The sequence below is a fragment of the Sinocyclocheilus anshuiensis genome, unplaced genomic scaffold (genome assembly GCF_001515605.1).
Source record: "Sinocyclocheilus anshuiensis isolate Anshui unplaced genomic scaffold, SAMN03320099.WGS_v1.1 scaffold396, whole genome shotgun sequence".
In the NCBI taxonomy this organism is placed as follows: Eukaryota; Metazoa; Chordata; class Actinopteri; order Cypriniformes; family Cyprinidae; genus Sinocyclocheilus; species Sinocyclocheilus anshuiensis.
This window is the reverse complement of record NW_015558623.1, coordinates 1,529,733-1,551,018: the sequence shown is the minus strand read 5'-3', so window position 1 is coordinate 1,551,018 and position 21,286 is coordinate 1,529,733. Positions and strand designations below refer to the sequence as shown.

The following is a 21,286-nucleotide window of genomic DNA, read 5'->3' as shown; positions in this document are numbered from 1 at the left end:
CACAAAGACAAAACACCATCAGGGTAACACACAACACTACAAAATACAATAAACGTTAACTAAATAACATAAAATGTGACACAAGACCAATGTACATCATTAATAAGAAAAATGACTACAACAAAAAACCTTATTTAAAAAAAATCATATACGATTTGTCAGGCAGGACCTCTTGGAGTGCCCTGTTAATGTTTTTTTTTTAGCATAAATTATATGGTAAATTATTGTTTTTACTTTCAAAAAGCATGTATTTTACAGCAAAATTAAAAATTACAGCTAACAAGTTTTTGTTGTAGTATTTTAGTCTTTTTCTGTAAAAATGACAAACTTTTTTTTAAATGAACAAACCTGAGCAAAATTATGTTACCTAATGTTACCTAAATTGATTTATTCAATTCATCGCAACAATTTACACATTCTGATTTTGTTTTATAACTTAAGGCCCAAATGTTTATGTACGGATGATGATTCATTTCAAATCTAGTTCAAAATGCTATTTTAGTTCGTTCAAAACTATTCAGGTGAGCATCGACTTCATCTGGATGCTTGCGACTGAAATTTCCCCATACGTTTTTCTACTTTTCTTTTTTCCGTTAGCAAAATGTGACCCCACTGAAAGCCACAAAATGTCAGGGCATTCTGAGATGGGTGCCATTTCTCTGCGTTGTGGTATGACTGGGCTGCCCACATATTGATTTACCCAACCCGAATTACCTTTCTGGCATGCCAGGGGACGACCAAAAATCCCTGCGCAAATTTGCTCAGCCACTCCGCATGCAGAGGAAGAGTCAGTAACTTGAGAGCGAGCGTGTGGTGTGTGTGTGTGTGTGTGTGTGTGTGTGTGTGTGTGTGTGTGTGTGTGGGTGGGTGTACATTTGTGTGTAACCCAACAGGGAGACAAACAGGCCTGTTGTTTGTTTGTATTTCTCAGCTCTGCACATGTTTGTCAGGTCTAGATCCACTTTCACAGATTTACTGTTCTTGTCCCCTCTGGCCTAGTGTACACTAGTGTTCTCAGAGACTGCTTTAATGGACAGATTCTTATTCTTGCTCTCCAGGGTACAAGCATGAACACGTCAGCTACATGAAGCTCTAGTGCAGCTGTAGCCTAGCAGTTAGCTCTCACATGCTCTCACACATTGGGGCAATGAACGTTTGAGCCTTGCTGGTGTAATTTTGCAAGCTATTGCCCCTCTTCTTTGGGGAACTTCCTAGTGTACCATTCAAAATAAAATGTCAAAAATAAATATTTAATGATGACTGATTAAAATGTCATTATATAAAATTATATTTTAATTACATAAAGCATTTATATTTTATTAAACAGTATTACACTACCTTTCAAAAGTTTGGGTAGGATTTTTAAAAATGTTTTTGAAAGAAGTCTCTTATGCTCAAAAACGCTGTATTTTTAAAATCAAAAATAGCAATATTGTAAAAAATTATGATTTAAAATCAAATTTCTATTTTAATATATTTTAAAATATAATTTACTTCTGTTATGGCAAAGCTACATTTTCAGCAGCCGTCACTCCAGTCTTCAGTGTCACATGATCCTTCAGAAATCATTCTAATATGCTGATTTGGTAGTCAGGAATCATTTCCTATTATTATCAATGTTTTAAAAAAATGTTTTCAAAGGGCCTCCTAATATTTTTTATTTTTTCAAAAGAACAACACTTCAAAAGAAAGCTTTTATTTGAAATAGATTTTTGTTTTATAACAACAAAAGTCTTTACTGCCAATTTTAATCAATTGAATGCATCCTTGCTGAATAAAAGTATTAATTTATATATTTGATATTATAAAACAGATAGTTATAAATGTATAGGCAAAAAAATAATATTTTAGAGTATGACCAAAGTGTTGATATGACCAATACAGTGTGGACCAATTCACAAACAAATAATTCCTAAGGGCCGATTCTTTTAATTAATCATTAAAAAATGCTCTCAAAAAGGACAAATTCTTAACTTAATGAACTCACTAAAAAAGTCAGAGCGCCTCTGAAAATCTGACTCACTTACTGAACTTGATTAAACTTAAACCATACTGACCGGTTACAATGTATAGTTAAGATACAGACTAGTATGTAAGGATACACATTTGCAACAAAGTTATTTTTTGTGATATATATATACACATACATACATACATTACAGTTCAAAGGTTCAAGGTCAGTAATATTTTTTAAAGAATCTGATGCTTTTATTCAGCAATTGTTTTAACAAATGGTGGTAAAGACATTTATAATGTTACAAAATATTTCTATTTCAAATAAATTATGTTCTTTTAAACTTTCTATACATCAAAAAATCCTAAAACAAATACAAAAAAAATGTTAAAACATAAAAAAATAATATAACAATAATAATAATAATTATTGTTAAATTGCAATAATAATTGTTTTTGACTTTTAGTCAAATAAATTCCACCGTCTTGCATAAAAGACGTCTTTTAAAAAAATCGTACTGACCATAAACTATCAAAGTTTTCAACTTTTGTGAATATGAAAGGATGGAAAAACACTATTCTGTACACTCTAAAAAATGCTGGGTTAAATACAACCCAGTGCTGGGTAAAATAGGGACAAACCAAGCAATTGGGCTGTTTTGACCCAGCGGTTGGGTTAAATGTTTAACCCAACCTTCTGGGTAGTAACCCAACCGCTGGGTCAAAACAACCCAATTGCTGGGTTTGTCCCTATTTTACCCAGCACTGGGTTGTGTTTAACCCAGCATTTTTTAAAATGTAGGAATTCTGCATCCAATTATATGCACAAAAATATGGCAAAAGCTGTTAAATCAAACACAGAATCTCACCCACTACAAGCAAACCGAATGTAGTTTAACAAGGACAAATCATAGCACCTTGAATCAAAGCAGCATATCTCCATACTAAAGCTTTCATCATTACCCAAAGTCTGCCCTCTCAGCTCAAACTTCTCAACATTCGTCATGAGCACAAGGCTAAACGGTCAGTGCGCCACTTCCCCTATTTAGACAAGCGATCCGTGAATAAAAAGTAGATCCAATGTCTCATTGCGTTTTTAGGCCTCATTAAAGCCATTAACCTTAAATTATTAGATGGAGGATGTTAATGTCAAAGTCACTTGGTCTCTGATTTGTTTTTTTCATGAATAGATTTCACAGTGCTTCTCTTAGAAAATGAGAATAGTAAGTGTAACTATTTTTTTTTAAGAAAAACACTGATATCTCTGATGTAAAATAACAAAGAAGTTTAAATTGTTGCTCTAAACACAGATGTGACAAGAAGGAGGTTTTAGGGAAAAAAGGGTATTTCTGATTTACATTGGCCTGTTGATCATTTTTATGGTTTGTAAATTACAAACACCTCAAATGACTATGGGCGGCACATGTTAATCGCTGATTCAGTGCTATACAGCAGTGGTATGATGATTGATTCTACTTGTGGGACTATGTTTGGTTCACTGCGGTGACGAGAAAGGTAAAGAGCCCCAATCTGAGACAATTATACACCCCCACAATCACACACCCTCGACTGTCCTTCCCCTCTGTTCTCTTTCTCAGTGACCTGCTCTCATCTCTCTGCCCAGACAGGAAACACGTTGAGAGTGTGCTAATGAGCCCAGCCCAAAATCCAGACCAGCTTCACAATACAGGCCACCACCCCGAGCTCCAGCCTGCCCCCTATCAGACCGAAGCAGGGGGGGCACATCCTGTGTGAAACCGCATCCTTAACTTGCATCATCACTCTGTAAATAAATGCTTTCCCTTTTATTTGCTCTTTTTCTCTCGTTCTCTACTTCCGTCAACTGTCACAGCCTGTGCCTCCAATCACAAGTCCAAACAAGAAAGTGAAAAGAGAGGGGAGAGATAGGAGATATGAGAGTTCATTTGCTGCTCGCTGCAAGTTGCTCTGCTGTTTCCTACACACACACACACACACACACACACTGGGCCAGCTGCATGGGACTCCATCCCAGGCGTGTGTTCTTTTCCTGATACTCACCGTTACGACATTGGCCCACCGCCGGCCAGCCTCCCAGCTAAACAGGAAGTTACGAAGCTAGGTGTAACTGAAAGCTTTTGTGAAAGCGGAAAAGGGACAGTGAATAAGACTGCAGTGAATAAACTCCACTAAAGTACGTCTGTATTGCGTTATAATACAGACCTAATCTAACACACCCACGGAAAGGAAAGTCACAAATGAGATCTCTCGAAAAACTGAACCAATTTACTTAGTGTGAAGACTATCTAATAATCTAAAGAATATTCTTCCACCATAAATAAATAAATAAACAAACAAACAAATAAATAAAACATTTTGTGCAATGGAAATGTTCCATGGATTCATCATGGAATCACAGATGCCAATAAAGAAGCTTTATTTATTTTTTAAAGATTCACTGTCTTAAACTGTGCTCTGATTTTCCAGTATATCAGAGTCTGCGATCAAAAGTCAGAAATTTAAATTTGAACTCAAACATTTTTCATCAAATTGAAAATAGAGCTATGCCATCTACCTTAACAACCATCTCTTTTGTTTCTATTTTCATTTCATCCTAAATAAAGTAAAAATTGTTGAATTGCTGAATGAAATGGAGCCTCTGTCATATGACAACTATTAGCTAATTTGTCTATTTTTATTTTAAGAAGAAACATCTGAGACAAAGTTGTTGCTTAAATGTCATATGAACCATGTTTTTTTTTTACTTAAGTCTAGTGAGATATTCAAGACCACCTTCTGTGGTCCAATTACATTTTTCATTGTTGCAAAAATCATTGATAATCTAGAATAGAAAACAATAGAAAATGCATTACTAATTAAATGTTTCAGCACTGACCTTTTCTAAAAGAGGACACGTTTAAAAAATTAATATAAGCAGATTTGTTTATCAATCATCTGAGGTCTTACTAAAGAAAAGTGAAATTAAATGAGAAACTGAAATATGATAGGTTGGGAAACAAACTTGCTGCAACAACAAGGGTGCACAAAGGCATTCCTAAAAACAGCTCTGAGAAAGGTGGACATATCCAGCATTGAGACCCCCTGCATTAGCCTGTGGTGTGTGTTACACAGAGGCAATTAAGACAGGATACTGATCTAATGAACTTCTAAGTGTGTGTGCGCTGTGTTAAGTTGTGAAGTGGGCCTTATGTTGAGCCACTGCTAAATGAGTGTTGAGTTTCAGTCGACTGGTCAGAGGGCTGCAGGACCAATCTAAATGTGTGCTTGTACGTCCAGCTCTGTGGATGCCAGTCAATGAGCAGATGCTTGGAAAAAGAAAAACATCACACAGTACTTGCATTTCCATGCCTGTCGGGGTGGTCTTGAACTGTGTGTGAGTCTGCTAGGCTGTTGTTAATTGCAAAGCCACAAATAAGCAAGTGGCCAAAACATGATTCAATCTGCTCAATTCACTAAACAGCATTTTTCTGCCCAACTGACTGATGGGCAATGGAATAATTACAATAATTTGCTTCATATATCTGTCAAACCAATCCCAGAGGATAATTTTATTGCTTAAGGGTTGATTTATTTAGCTCAGGAGCCTTATTGGAGCTATGCCACAATCAAAGTTCGCCTTCAAAAATTCAGATGTTGCCCCTAGAATAAAAACAGACACAATTTGTCATCTTATAATAAGTGTAGAAAGCTAAAATATTAATGTTGATCGAATAGAGCAGATATTTGGTTTTGGGAGGATTTTATGAGAATTTTTGAGTTCATATTGAAATCTCTGACCATTGATTGATTGTTAATAAATCTGGGCAAAGTTTGAGACTGTTGAAATCTATTTTGAAACTCTAGAGCAGTGGTTTCTCAAATGGGGGACAGGGCATTACATTCGAAAAACCTAAATACTTAAAAATTAAAACATTAAACAAACAAAAAAAATTAAACTTAAAATGATGTTAAATTGTTACATTTTTCCCTCTCAATAAATATTATTTTTATTGGAAAAACTTACAGCATCAGAATTTTGATTCTTATAGAAATCACAAAATAAATTGTTTAATTATATCAACAATACCATTTTATGTTAATAGAAAAGTCTGAAAACAAGCAGAATTGTCATAACTGCAGAATGAAATACGAGAAGAAATATATTGCCCAAAACAGGGGTGCCTAAAAATATTGCATCAAAAAGGTTGAGAACCAATGCTCTAGATGAAATACTGTACATGTGAGACTTCTCGGGTGTTTATTCAGAGAAAAGCCTGACAATCAGGAGTCAAAAGTCACTTTCCATTTCCATTGTGAATGACACATAAAGAAATGTTATAGAGATCTCATTTGCGATTTCTTCTTCCTATATGTTGAAATTTGCTTATGATAAGCATCAAGGTCCAATTTAATACTTCTCTCTATCACTTTACAATCAGCTGAACAAGGAATCATCGTCAGCAAAGTGAGATGTTAATCACTGATGGTGAGAATAGACGGAGATGTCTTATAATCCAACTCAAGTGCAGGGGTATGCTGAGACAGTCCGAAGTTTATTACCCACAAAAGATGATGAGGAAATGGTAACATCCATTTTATTGTTGCTTCAAATTAACCTTCAACTGGAAAAATAAATGGTTCGGCGACCTCTCTATTTTGTGAGCTATTATTTATGCCTCCCCACATGCACACATATATGCATACTATCATTTTGTTTAGTGAACTGTCAGAGACACAAAGAGTATAACAACACATAAGACGTTGCACTGTAAAAAAAGACTAATATGATCCTAGCCGCAGTTATTGTCACTTCTTGTGTTTATTGCCTCTTTATGATAATTTGTTGAATTCCTCATTTGTAAGTCAATTTGGATAAACGTGTCTGCTAAATTAATAAATGTACATGTAAAATGTACATAAGAGTAAAGCTTCTGAACACACAATTTGCAATAAATTATGGTCCAAGTCAAAAGAGCCCACCACCAAGTCACAATGTAAGTCTATGAAATATTTTTTCAGCCATTTTATAGTAGGGCTGGGTATCGTGTTCAATACTCTTTAGGCACCGACCGAATTGCCTCGATACTATCGAGTATCGAAACATGTTTTGTCGTTTGGTACCAAATTTCGATGCCTATAAGGAGTTCATCTAGTCAACGTCAGTAAGCCAGTAAGCATGCATGATGTGCCTAAATCATGTGCTGGTGATTGGCTCTGGTGAGGCATCAAGGAAAACACGTGTTACGTAGGGGTGGGAGAAAAAAATCAATCCATCGATGCATCGCGATTCTCTTTCCAACAATTCTGGATTGATTCTGAGAATTTCAGAATCGATTCTGAGCTTAGTTTTTAACCAGATACGCGATGACGCGGAGTTTGCTTTAGAAACACCCGTATTCTGCTTGCTTCCAATTCCAATCTCACACAAACTAGATTAAATTGATTATTATGTATTAAATATGGTTATTTTTCTTACAAAAACGCATCGATTCGCTACAGGAGGCCTTTGTTCACACCCCGGAGCCGTGTGAGACACTTTTTTTTATGGATGGGCGCTTTTTATTTCCTTCTTTTGGACTGAAGCACTGCAACACCCGCTGACTGCAATGATAAGAGCTTGGAATAGCCAGGACAATTTTTAATATAACTCCGACTGGATTCGTCTGAAAGAAGAAAGTCATATACACCTAGGATGCCTCGGGGGTGAGTAAAACACAGCCTAATTTTCATTTTTGGGTGAACTAACCCTTTAATAGATCTCCTGCTGTCTATGGTGTCATAGTAAAAAAACAACAGTAAGGATGAAGAAAAATCACTCACAGTTCTTGAATGGAAAACGTTCAGATAATCTTAAATACTGAAAGCACTCTTTGTTTGTTGTTTGTAATATGCTTCTATGCTCCTCTTTATTATTTGCTACTTGCTTGTATGTTTTGAAGTCATATTAGTTTAAAATTCTTAACATAAAACTGTTTTAATATATTTTTTTTCAATTTGTAATTATTTTAAAAAGTACTTAATTACTTATGTAATGATTTTAAGATTCTCAAGTCGGTAAACTAATTAATTAATAAGGGGGGGGGAAAAAATTGAATCAAGAATCGTTTTGGAATTGGATAGTGACTCCCAGAATCGGAATCAGAATCGGATCGGATCATGAGGTGACTAAAGATTCCCACTCCTAGTGTTACGTGACCATTCATTCACACTGTAGCATCATGCTACATAAGGCAATTTATAAAACGTATACTATTTATACTACTATTTTTACTCAAAACTCACTTTTAACCACCATCGAGTGTTTGTAATAACCTCAAATTGCGATCGAATGAGGGTTTTGGTCATATAATGCTGCAGAAATGTTATTTGTAGCCTTTTATATCAAGCTAATTGCTACACCTGCTTAGCATTTCTCATGTAAACACGCTGTATTGTTATAAAAAATAGGCAGAATCTCATGAAAATCACATACAAATCATATACTATCGTAATCCCGTGTTTCCTAGCTTCATGTTTCATCCCTGGAAATGTTTTTCTGGAAATGCAACGCATGTTCGTAGTCGGAGACAGGGCAGGTTATGAACATGTAATATGAGTGACATATGAGCAGCAAATGAGCTTCCTCTGAGTCAGAACAGTGATCGCGGAAGAGAAAACACAGGCAGCTAATGCTCATCAGATTGCGTAAATCAGTGGAAAGTGAATAGAAATGATTATTCCGTCTAAGCTATGCATTTTAAAACGAAAACACACAAGTGTAAACGTAGCCTAGGGACATTAGAACTGAGGACATCATTGAAGAGAGGGCTTGTCTGTCTCCTGAAAAAGCAGACATGCTCATTTTTTTGAAGAACTGCTGAGTGATTTAAAGATCTTAAGTATGCAGCAGTGATCCTCACATACTGACTTAAAACTGTTCATTTTGCACTATTTGAACTATTAAAACTATTTGCACTGACTTACTGTGTTGGTTACATTTTGTTCCTTTGTGCAGTGGCTCAGGAGATGAGTTTTAAAAAAACAAAAAAATAATTTTATGAGGTAATGTAATCTTGTTAAAATGGATTTCATAAAATTGGTATCGAAAAAAGTATCATTCAGGAACCAGTTATCGAAGTCAAGGTATCGGTATCGACATTTTTTGAACGATACCCAGCCCTATTTTATAGTCTGGCAGACAAATACAAAAATCTTCTCTTCAACATCCTCACTATTTGTGAAGCCAAAATCGGTTCTTTTAGTTCTCAGAACAGGTCTAAATGACTCGTTAATGAATCAAACTGAAACCAAAGTTCGGTTCTTGAATTCGACTCACTGAATCAATAATCAGATTAACAGCTCACTGCACAGGAAGGTTTTTTTTGTTTGTTTATTTGTGACGTATATTTTGGACTGTACCTCACATAAACTTATCGTATGAATTCAGAAAACCTGAATCAAAGTGCATGAGTCATATGGACCATGTTTTTGATACTTTCACCTTTCTTTGCATCCTTTTTGAAACTCGAAAGCGCCAGCCACTATGTGAACTACCTGCATGGAAAGAACTAGTACAATGAAGAAATAAAGTCATGCAGTTTTGGAATGACATAAAGGTGAGTAAATGATGACAGAATTGTCATTTTTGCATGCACTATTCCTTTAAATATGATAATGTATGGAGGAACGGACCTGGAGCACAACCGGTGGGCAAATGCACCATCAGCAGTTGTGCAAGTCAAATAAGGACGAGAGGAAGAGATAGACAGAGAAAGAGAGACCCCTAAGTGCTTTCTCTTTTGCTGGCACAGAACAATGATTCACACCATTGCCCACTGTATCCCACAAATGAAGCATTACATACAGTGGCTACCGTTACTGCAGGAAATGCATCCTCTCTGTTCTTATCAACACTCATTTCATTCCCATCCTTCTGTTTTCCTCTATTCATCCTTCCACCCACCATGACGGGCTGCAAAATAACAACTGTCACCTTCAGCACAATTCATTAAAGCAATTTAATGTTGCCGCCCTCCAACGTAATTTTTATAATTGAAATTTAATTCTCCAACAATATATATTTTTTTTAAGAAGGAGGGGGTTAATTGACATTTGTGGTAATTAATTGCCAGGCAGAGAGATGTTTATGTGGATAAGTAAAAAACAAAAAGTGACACGGAAAGCAGAATAAAGGGGCAGCGTGCTGAGATGATCTCATCATCACGGCCTTCCCTCCTGCAGATGAAAGGAAAGGAGAGGGATGGAGGGATGGAAGGAGCAACTTCACTTCGCAGTGGGGGATTTAATTGTGCAAGGATTCCATTACCTCGGCACAAATGTCATGTTTGCTTCTAATTGGGGGAAAGGTGGGGACTGGCACCGTGCCAGATCTATGGCACAGAAGTGTTCTGCCAGTTGCAAATATACAAGCACGCTCACACAAAGCTGCAAAGTGAAGATGACAGGAAGACTAGTCATTGACGGCAATACATAAGTGTGAAGGGACAGCAACCCTCTACACTGCGAGTAAATCACTCGCATAAGCGACTATATCTTCACTCTGGGTGACTAAATAATGTCTATTGTTAGCCATTGGCTAATAAATTCTTAGATTTTACCTGTGTGTGTGTTAGAGGCTAATTACAAGTTTAGCATAGATACATTTTCACTCACTGAACAATCTGAGAGCTTGAGAGTTTCATTCTCCGTCAAGTGATCTGTACTATTTCAATTCAGCTCAATGGATGTAATTCCTGTCAAAATAACTAGTTTATTTAGAATTATTCAGCTTTTAAGAACAACCAGGAGATATGCCCGTTTCTCCGGTATTAGGCGGAACTAATGCGCAAACTGCAATCTCATTGGCTGGCGCTCATCTATTACCATCCCGATTTTGATTTCAGCAAATCAGTTTGAGCGAAAGCAGACAACGTGATTAATATTCATGAACCAAGCAGCTCATCAATCCTTAATGTGTTGTATATTGTTAGTATAGTACTAGAATTAGTAGTAGTATTATCTTTTAAAAATATAAATTACTATTATACATTTTTTTACAGAAACCCTGAATGACCAACAATATCTTAAGCATCACCACAACTTCTAAGTTCAGTTAAAATGACAAATATGCATTCATACATGGTTACCAAGTTTTAGTTCTAATCACTAAAGTTCTATCATTAAATAGTGCTTAATTATAAATGCTGGGTTGTTTCAACCCAATTTTGGGTCAAATATGGACTAACCCAACTGTTGGGTTAAAAAGTTAATTTAAAAATGTAACCAAAATTTAACCCAACAGTTGGGTTAGTCCATATTTGACCCAACATTGGGTTGAAACAACCCAGCATTTTTTAGAGTGTGTGCGTAGAGAGTTGGACAATGACACTAAAAGTGGGTCAAAGGCAAATGGGTAGAAGTACCAACCATTGGGTAAAGAGAACAAACACAACCCAGATAAAAAAGTTCTTAAGAAAGTTTGGGGTTTCAGGATGAGTGTTCTCGTAGACAAGAGAAAGATGATCTCTTTGCCGTCTAGGAGAAAAAAAAATTGAGACATTAATGAGATTTAAATGGAGATCTTGCTTAAGCTTCCTTCTTCTTCAACATGACATAAAAAATAACAACTCAATTTATCTAACATGTCTCGAGTACAAAAGAGATCTCAATGTTTCAAATTGTGCTCAAAGTTGCCAGATACTAAATATCCACAGGTTAAAGGCTGTGCAGATAGAGACAAAAAATCTCCTGATTTTTCTGAGAAAAAGACCCCAATAATCTCATATACCCTCTAAAATTTCAGAAAGAGAGCTCGACAATGCCTCAAACTACACTCAAATTTGCCAGATATAAGTTGTTTCACAAATAATAATTCATGGAGATCAAATAAAAGCTGCGTCTCATTTCGGAGGCTGCGTCCTCCGGAGGTCGCATTTGTAGGCTGCATACGTCACCAAGGATGTCTTATTTAAGAAAAGTAACCGTAATAAAATTGATTGTTATTCATTGTGAGGTGTAAAATACTGTAATTTCTTTTTTTACTTTGCAATTTAACGGCTACTTTTATTAAATGAGACTGCCCTGATGACGTATGCAGCCTTCAAATGCGACCTCCGGAGGACACAGCCTCCGAAATGAGATGCAGTCAGAGACTCTGTTGACGCCTAGAGTTTCAGAAAACATCTCAACAAGGTCTCAAAAGTAGAGATTTCAGAATGAATTCAGAACATTTCTCATCAAATTCTTCCACAACACACTTACTATATGTCAACACCGGCTTCATTTCTATCTAATTATATTTATCCTAGGAAATTTTATGAGAAAATTCCAAATCAAAAGTTGATAATTCAATAAAATACATCATATAAAATCATCAAGTCTTCTGACATATGAAACACCAACCTCTGAGCAAAAAAAAAAACTGGTTGTAGTCAGAGTAAAATACATACTGTACATCCGTTTTACTACTATGCAAAAAAAAAAAAAAGGTGGCACAGCAGAAAACATACATTTGCGTGGTTTCAAGGAAAAATTCTGAAGATAACATACCAAAGTCACTTGTTTGGACTGGATTGATGTTCCATTGTTCCAATCAGAATTCAGAAAAGGGAACAAAGGGGCGGAACCATTGGATACGGTGCAGCCAGCTCAATCTGAAATACAAAATGAGCAAAAAAGACAAGAGAGAGACACAAGAGCATATTAACTTCAGCAAAATTACAAACAGGAATTGATACCATTCTCTAAAGGTGGGGGAAGTCCCTTAAATTCACTCAACCCACATAAACCTGGATGATGACTCAAATGAGAAAGGAAAAAGGCAAAAACGTGATGAAATCCAACCACAAATGCTTAATTTGGTGACAAATTAATTCCAGAACTGACCTAAATGCATCTTAACACATTTTCAGATTTTCAACAGCAAGCATTTCTGACACTTGTGATATTTACTCAGAGCGTCTGATAATTAGTTCAAATCTGCATTGCTGTTCTAAAGAATGGCAGTGACTCGAGGGACGACTCATCTAAGGAAAAGCTGTGGACACACACTACTTGACAGAATTCTCTGGAACATTTTGTCAGATCCCGTATGTCAGTGACACATAGCTGTGACCAATCAGCATCAGTGGAGGTGCTTTGCGTAGTAAAATGCCTATTGCAGAGGTCAGCATTTACTTGAGAGTGTTATCATTAGGAGCGAAAGGAAGACAAAAAGAGAGAGTGACAGAAAAAGGAGGGGGGCAAAAGAATCCGGAGGGTTAAAGAAGGTGAGAAAAAGACAGAAACAGAAAGTGACAAAGACGGAGAGGAGTGTCTGTCATTCGTTAACCCGGCACAGGACTGCATGGTGGAGTTTTATTAGTGCAAGGGAAAATTGCTCAGCTAATGTCGCCACGCTATAACAGAAGGCTGGCCGATAGACTGAATATTTACAATGTATTTGGAAGTATTTTGATGGCAATATAAAATGAACCAACATCGTGAATATAGCAATGATTTTAATGAACGTTTTATTTGCCCATTAACTTTTCAAATGACCACGGCATACCGCCTACATTTGTCACAACAAGAGATATCTTAATTGTGCTTAAACATGAGTAGCAAGTGCCAGTCGAGTTGGGAAATTTGATTAACTTCTGCAAATTAGTACTTCTGTCAATTTTAATGAATCAGTTCATTGATTCACTTGGAATCACTCAAAAATGTTTACATACGTCCCTGGATAAGATTTCATATGCTTATAAAATGCTTAGTAAAATATATGCTGTTTATTAATAATACTGTTTTTATGTATTTATTAATATTACTGTTTATTTATTACATATTGCTGTTTTGGTTGGCATTTTATATTAGTGCTTAAAAATTCTAAATGATATTATAAAATTAGGTAACACTTTATTTTAAGGTGTCCTTGTTACACATGTAACAATTATTTATGCATAATTACATGCAAGTAACCCTAACCATATAGTAAGTACATGTAGTTTAATTAATATAACTCAGTACTTAAATGTATAATTACACTGTAACAAGGACACCTTAAAATAAAGTGTAACCTAAAATTATTATAATTATATTAAATTATAAATTACTATAAATAATAATATAAATGTTAATTATTTTGACAATTACTATATAAATTATTTTCAAATATTTCCTTGTGCTCGTTTAGTGGGGAAAAAAAACGATTATGTCTATCCACATTTTCTGTATTTTATTCCATACTTTAATTCCTTTAATTCCATACTATGGAAGAGCATTGCGTTAGCAGCGCAAAACGTCGTGGGTTCGATTCCCAGTGAACACCAGATACTGGTAAAAAATGTATAGCCTGAATGCACTGTAAGTCACTTTGGATAAAAGCATCTGCTAAATGCATAAATAAATTAAATAAATAAACCAAAAATAAATAAAAAAAGCTTCAAAAATAGTTAGCTATATCTGTCACATCAGATCAACATGGTACAATTTCAACATTCCAAAACTCTCAATTACATACAAACTCTGGCCTGTCCCCTCCTAGAAGCCGAATATTCACAGTATGTCCCCAACAGACCCAATAAAATCAACCCTTGCATTACAGCTCATCTCCATGGCATTCCTCTGCGTGGAATTTAGCTTGCGCTAACCCCCTTAGCTGGCCGCATTCCTCTGTTCCGCGTCGGGTGCTAAGAAGCTTCAGATAAGAGCCGCTTTGATTAGCCTCCCGCGTTCTTGTCATTGCTGAAGAAAATACACGATCCCAAAAGACCCCTCTGGCCCCTCACTGGTATTTATGACTCTCACATCAATGAATTCCAAAAATAGGGAGTTTAAAAGGAGCAAGAGGAAATAGCTACAGGTAAAGAGAGAAGGAGAGAGAGAGAGAGAGAGAAAGAGAGATAGGTAGGAGGGAGTAGTAACTGTAGTATTAAGAGCAGCTAGGGCACATGAAAGTGAAAGAGAGGTGGAAGCTACTCCAGGATAGAGATGGATGATCTGATCTTCACTGAAAGAGAGGAAGTGGCAAAAAAAACAACAACAACAAAACAGCCACATACATTAACCTTTAAAATGTCATCTTTACAAACAGGAAGGAAAATAAAACAAAACCAAATGTGTAAAACACAACTAAAGACATGTTTGCGTATGGCTGTCAACAAGACAAAGTTTTAAAAACCTAAATAAAGTTTTAAAAACCTTGATAAATTAGTCTCACTCACTAATCGACTCCCTGAATTTTTGAACAACTAGTCATCCAGTGTAAAATCCACATTTATTTTATAGTTCTAAACTATAATTGTATGTCAAGAATAGTTTTATTTGTATGTATTTTTACTTAGAAACAACTGGGAACTGGGTCTAACTTACATTTCAAGTAAGTATCCAGCATTAAAGCATTCATTTTAACACAAGGCTCCACCATAAAACGTGAAAAAATTAAGGGGTCATACTGTATATATACATTATGCAAAAAGTGCAACTATGCAAAATTCCAAAGGAATATTAAAAGAAACACAAAAAACAAATGTTGATTGATATATGTATGTTCTGTGTATGAATGAGCAACCTCAAAGCAATAATATCGTCCTCAGGGCACGCAAGAACTCACAGGTTTGACTCCGCGACATAATTTTGGGGGCAAACTAACTGCTCAATACAACACACCTAGGCATCTCCAACATGTGGTTTTAATCCACATTTCACACAAATTACCGTCCCTGTCAGTCTCAGACAGAAACCAGTTACCAGCCACTTTAGAGTAGTTTGATAATTGCCATTATTTGTGTGTCAAGTTTCCCACAACTGCGAAAAGACGTGTGAAAAATCACACTGTGTGATAGAAACACACTATACAGTATTCTTTCTGCTTTATATCAAATATGTGGTCTACCCATCCACCACAAGGAGACACATAATCTAAAATAAAACAGAGCAATTTTAAACCTTCAACCTAATATTTCACATTACACTATTACAAAACAAACTTCTCCAATCTGATTCAGATCATTTAGCAGCATACCAAATAAACTGTTTTCACACAGATCTCTCAAAACAATTCTCCCCGGCTGCCATTGGCCAGTCAAATAACTAGCCCCCGCGCCCCTACCTCTAACTCGCACAATTGGTTGCCGCTGTTGCTATGCCAGGCTAATCGGGACTCAGCATAGTCACAGAAACTTTAAACTTATAGGAAATTAAGAAACTCCTAGAAATTGCTTACTCCTAGTTGTGTCTGCATTAGCTAATCCTGCGGAGGAATTATTTTATCTTAGAATGCCATCTGATATGCTATGTTCTGAGCCTCAGCACGATTGCGCATGTGATATTGCTTTTACACAACAGTGCAATAAACTAAAAGAGAATACGGAGTAACTTACATTTTAGATGCATTATTGCCAGTTACTTCTTTTCCACCAACAAAATATTTACAAACAAAGCCACAGCAAAGTAATCCTGCGGATCTCTGAGCAAACACTCAGAAGTTGCATTTCATTCCTGAATAAATCAGCATTTTTGAATGAATCGCTTGAATGAATGATTGAACAATTCAATGACTCTCTTAAAAAGGCCTACAAGCATCAGTTGCATCGCAGTTGCACCATATACAAGTCCTCTGCTGTGGTCTCATGGGATAGTAAAGTGTGTAAACTGTTTTATAAAATGAAACATTTCAAATCAAGAATAATATCTAAAAAAATAATGGTATCATAAACTGTGCTTCTTATACTCAGATAATGCACATTATTATTTTTTACATTTTTTACAAATTCAAATTCTGGACCATCTCCTCTCTGGCCCTATACGGTGAAAAATATTTCATGATAAAAAGACATAAGAAACTCAGGTGTTGAAAAGAACCACAGAAAAAAATGTATTAGTGGTGCTGGTGGTTTTTCAAAACCCCTAACTCTTAAACATTAAACATCAGTGCGTAAACATGAGCCACACCTTAGCAACCAAACGGCAATGCTCTTGCATCCAACCACAAAAACTAGCATTGTGACGGCAAGTTTTGCATATGCAAGTGCCAGTCATACTAAAATGAAATTATAAGTCTTCTGCTCACAGCAAGTACTCTTTATACTGTGTTTTAATTCCTTTACTGTATTACCATACCATATTATTGTACAGTTAGTTACATTTTAGCTAGTAGGTGTTTCAGCTGCTATTGCACTCCACAGTACTGAACACATTTACCACCACCATGATTGTGCAGCAATAAAGAAGTGTGAATCCTGAATCTGGACCTCATCCTCAAGACAATGACCTACCCAAGATGGGACAATTTAAGGGAGTGGTTTGCCTGCGGCGATCTCCCTTTTGACCCGGCAGCACGGGAAGAGCTGGAGGAGATCAGAATGATTTAGAGCTCTTCTCTTAGACGTGCTGACAAGGTTAGAGGGTCAACACAGACATTAACAGGTCAGTGTGTGGCCCACTTGGGGACAATTACTCCTGGCCGCGGCTAAGTGGACACTTGATTGAACACGACAGTGCTGGGAATGCGCCATCCCTATAGATAACAATTCTAAGGACCATTTAGGATAAAAAGCCCTTGTGATACGTGCCTTTATGGCCCAAATTCATCTTTCTTTGCGCTTTTAAAAAAGAATGTTGGCAGTGTGATTGAGGGGTTATTCTCTGGGCATGAGGAAGAGAAACATTAGAGAGCGCTTGCATCTTTTGATGCTTTCAAAGAGATCACAAAAGAGCAAATACAAGGTGAGGGGGTTGCTGGAGGAATACGTGAGATGGTTTATCTCAGTTTAGAAGATTGTTTCCTTATCATGCTGAGCCTGTTAATATGTATTTTGATTGTTTTGTTTGGGTTTATAGTCGATTACAAGCTGCGATATAATTAAATTCCAAAGGAGAATCCGCAACATTTACATTTTGATGATTGATGTTATATGCACATCCAGTTATTATTGCTGTTATTTGTAAGGTGCTAAAACAATAATTTTTACTGCCTGTAAAAAAAAAAAACAACAACACTGGTATCTTACAGTACAGAGAAGTGATTGCAAAATCAAATGCAAACAGACAGATTCAATCCTCCCTCGACTTATTCCTCCCTTCACGCATATATTTAGAAAAGCCCAAACTGGACCCCTTTCTAGGCAAATTTCATAGGCACATTTATTAACCGACAATTTCACTTTTTTTAATTGATTTTTAATAAAACACCAACGATATGAAGGCATCTTAACAAACAAAAATATCCCCACCAACATGCTCTCTTTCTTTTTTGAGAAAGCACACTTTTGATAAAGCATTAAAAATGTTTCTTGAGCTGGAATTTGAATTAAATTTGAATTAAATTGGTCACTCTGAAGTTCAAATGGAACAGTTTTGAATGGAACATTTACTGAATTAAAATTGAAAGAGAATCAACTCATGTAATGCATTCCTGCAAAATGAAGTGTTCCTGCATCATGGTCAAATTATTAAATATGATGAAATATATAAACTAAATACAAATCAATCTATCTTTCTAAAAATTTAAATTACAATTCTGCATTCTGTTTGCAGTTCAATTAAATCCATAAGCATCAAAAAGGCATTCTCAATTCAATTCTGAATTTGACAATCCTGGTATCTACGGGATCTAAATGCAACCAAAAATGTTCCGTTTGTTATACTATAACATTACAAAATGTCACAGATTGCCAAAAAAAATTGTGACTTGCAGCTTCTTATGAGGTGAGCATATGTTTGGTAAAAAACATGCAAAATGAAAACAAGATCTTTGGTTGTTGTAAGCTGAGCTTGAATTGTAAAGGTTTTGGAGCTATGGATTGTTGGATTGTTTACTTAAGTCTTGACAGCAGAAAATCATCTCCACATTGTCCTACTCCTGCTGTCGGCCCGGGCAGCATCGATTACAGCTGTAGCATGTTAGGGGAGATGCAGAGGACACCGTTCACTTAAGCCAGGGCGCACACTTGTAAGAGTTTTGCCACAATTTTGCTGCTAAGACAAATTTCAAGAATCATAAGAAATTGCTTATGAAGTTACAGAGCAAAAGTTCTGATATTATCTAACACTTCTTTGGCATTGCCAATAATATTGCAGTACCATTTCAATTTTGTCATTAAGGATGTCAAAACGTGATAAGACTGATGTAGAACGGCCAGTCAAAACTGTCAATTGTGACAAAGGTCTGAAAAGCCTTCACTAGGTTCATTTTGTACATTCTCACAAGCAACAAAAATTGCATAGCCACAGCCATAGCGTGCCTACCTACATGCCATAAAGTGTAAAAGTGTGGCAGAAAATAAAAGTGGTTGGGTTGGAAGGTGAAAGTGAGAAAAGGATGGACACAGCAGAAAGAGAGGGAAAGAAAAAGAGAGAATAATAAATAGATATCAAAAGGGGATGCAGAGAGCTTGAGGGAGTGAAATGAGAGAGAAAACTCCACAGCATTGTCTTCCACACCTCCTAAAAATAGAATTGTGTTCAAAAAGACCATAGAGCAAGAGAGAGGGGTGAAAAATCACTTATCCTAGTGCCCACAGGATTATCCCATTACTACAAGAACCCAACTACAGACATTTCCCTTTACCACAGCTCGCGCAAAGCAGAGACACTTGGAAATGATGTACTCTCAGAAGGAAGTGAGCAGAGAAGCATACATCTCCTCTTTTCACCTCTCTCCCCTCCACCCTCATTAACTGGGCTCCTTTCCAATTCATTTAGGAAGCCCCGAGAGCCTGCCTTCCCCTGGAATTTACCGAAATGATACAACATTAGCAGATTTGCATATGCAAAACGGGTCAAGCAACAGGCACTCGCTGCTCAATTGACCTATTGCTTGTTGTGGCAAGCAGAGTTATTCCCGCGGAACAATTCTGTAACCAAGTGGGCGTCATGCGAGTGCCATCTGGGTAACACTTATTTAAGGCTGGCAGAAATCCCATGGCAGCCCGCCTGGCGAGGAGGAGGAAAGGGGGAATAAATTGCATCATTTACTTGACATCCATTTGCAGTCGTGCCCGTTTAAAACCCATGACTAAATAATTTAGTTATTCGACTGCCAGTTACCACTGTCATTCAAATTGTGCGGTGCACGCGACACGACGAGACTGTCAAACGCACTGATAAAGGGCAAGCCTGTGATGTTTAACCATGCGAAAACGCATCTCTGTAAGCATATTTACAACCGGCAATCTATTTTAAATAAAGACTTCTTCTAGAATGGTCCTATGTTACGATTATGACAACTCATATTTATCCAAGCAAGCGGTTCAGAAATTGAAGAATACACCAGACTGGGATTGTAGAATACAGCAGGGTTTGGAGTACCATCTAAACTTAAGGATGCAAATGATAGGAGGCACAGAATACACAATGAACAGAGTGGAACAGTAATTATCAAGCTTTATAACTTATATGTTTTCTCTTTAGATGCCTCTTAATTCACTTCGTTGAATTTGGATTTGAATGTTAAAAAGTTTATTCCATGATTTCTGCTTCCTCCACATTTAATTTTTAAAAGTTATGCTGATTGTTTTGAGTGTTTGTAATGCAAAACTGTGGTGACTAGACCAAAATGGGTTTTTAATGGCTCATATGGGTAACTAAAGAGTGGGGTGATGGACTGCCCTTGTAATAACAATAGATGCATATGTTATAGAAAACTATCAAAGATTATCATCCAATGCTGATGACCTCAAAGTATATTCAAATATGGGCTGTTATATCAGTGGTTACCAAAAAAAATAAAAATAAATATGAGTGGGGGAAAAAAAGACCATGTAATTAGCATTGCGATCCCTTTTAAATGAAAAAGCTGGTGTAAAAGGAAAGCTCCGATAACACTTTAGAATAAGGAACACATATTCACTATTAAAGTGCCCTTATTATGCCATTTGGAATATTGTCTTTTATGCAGTGTGTAATGTAGTTGTATGCATGCAAACGATCTGCAAAGTTGTAAAGCTGAAAGTGCACAATAAACAAAGTTATTGCCTCCCAAAAGAAAAAATCGTCTCTAAACAGCCCGAACGAGTCGTTAGTCATTCGAATCCCATTTCCGTGATGGCTACACATCACTGGGTAACACATTTGCATAATGCCTGCAAGAGCCTAACCGATAAGGGTTTTTTGGGGGGCCGATGCCGATACCGATATTAGGGAGTAAAAAAGACCGATATCGATATATCGGCCGATATTCTTTATGTGTAGGCTATATTACAGTACAGTATAGTCAAATGTTTGGACACACCTCCCATTCGTGTGTCCAAACTTTTGACTGGTACTGTATATAGAATACAGTAAATAGCCTACATCAGAGGTTCTCAAACCTCTCCATGAAGTACCCCTAGCACTGCACATTTTGTATGTCTCCCTATATCTGACACACCCACTTCAGGTCTTGCAGTCTCCACTA

General features: G+C 36.5%; 1 protein-coding gene and 1 long non-coding RNA gene across 8 annotated transcripts in view; one reads left to right on the top strand and one right to left on the bottom strand.

Annotated features, from left to right (window-relative positions):
* LOC107680701 (uncharacterized) overlaps positions 1-3,705 on the top strand; it is a 36,177-nt gene extending 32,472 nt beyond the window's left edge. The window contains exon 3 of the long non-coding RNA XR_001633175.1: positions 3,578-3,705. This is a non-coding gene — a long non-coding RNA (uncharacterized LOC107680701). The remainder of the gene's footprint in view (positions 1-3,577) is intronic.
* LOC107680700 (forkhead box protein P1-B-like) overlaps positions 1-21,286 on the bottom strand; it is a 220,939-nt gene that overhangs the window by 169,690 nt on the left and 29,963 nt on the right. For 4 of the 7 annotated variants that reach the window (XM_016476714.1, XM_016476713.1, XM_016476722.1 and 1 more), the window contains exon 3: positions 12,460-12,563. The exons of 2 other annotated variants lie outside the window; for them this stretch is intronic. The gene's annotated coding sequence lies outside the window, so the exon portion shown is untranslated. Of the gene's footprint in view, positions 1-12,459; positions 12,564-14,492; positions 14,512-21,286 lie in introns of those variants that run through there. One more of the 7 variants, XM_016476717.1, reaches the window with a different exon arrangement.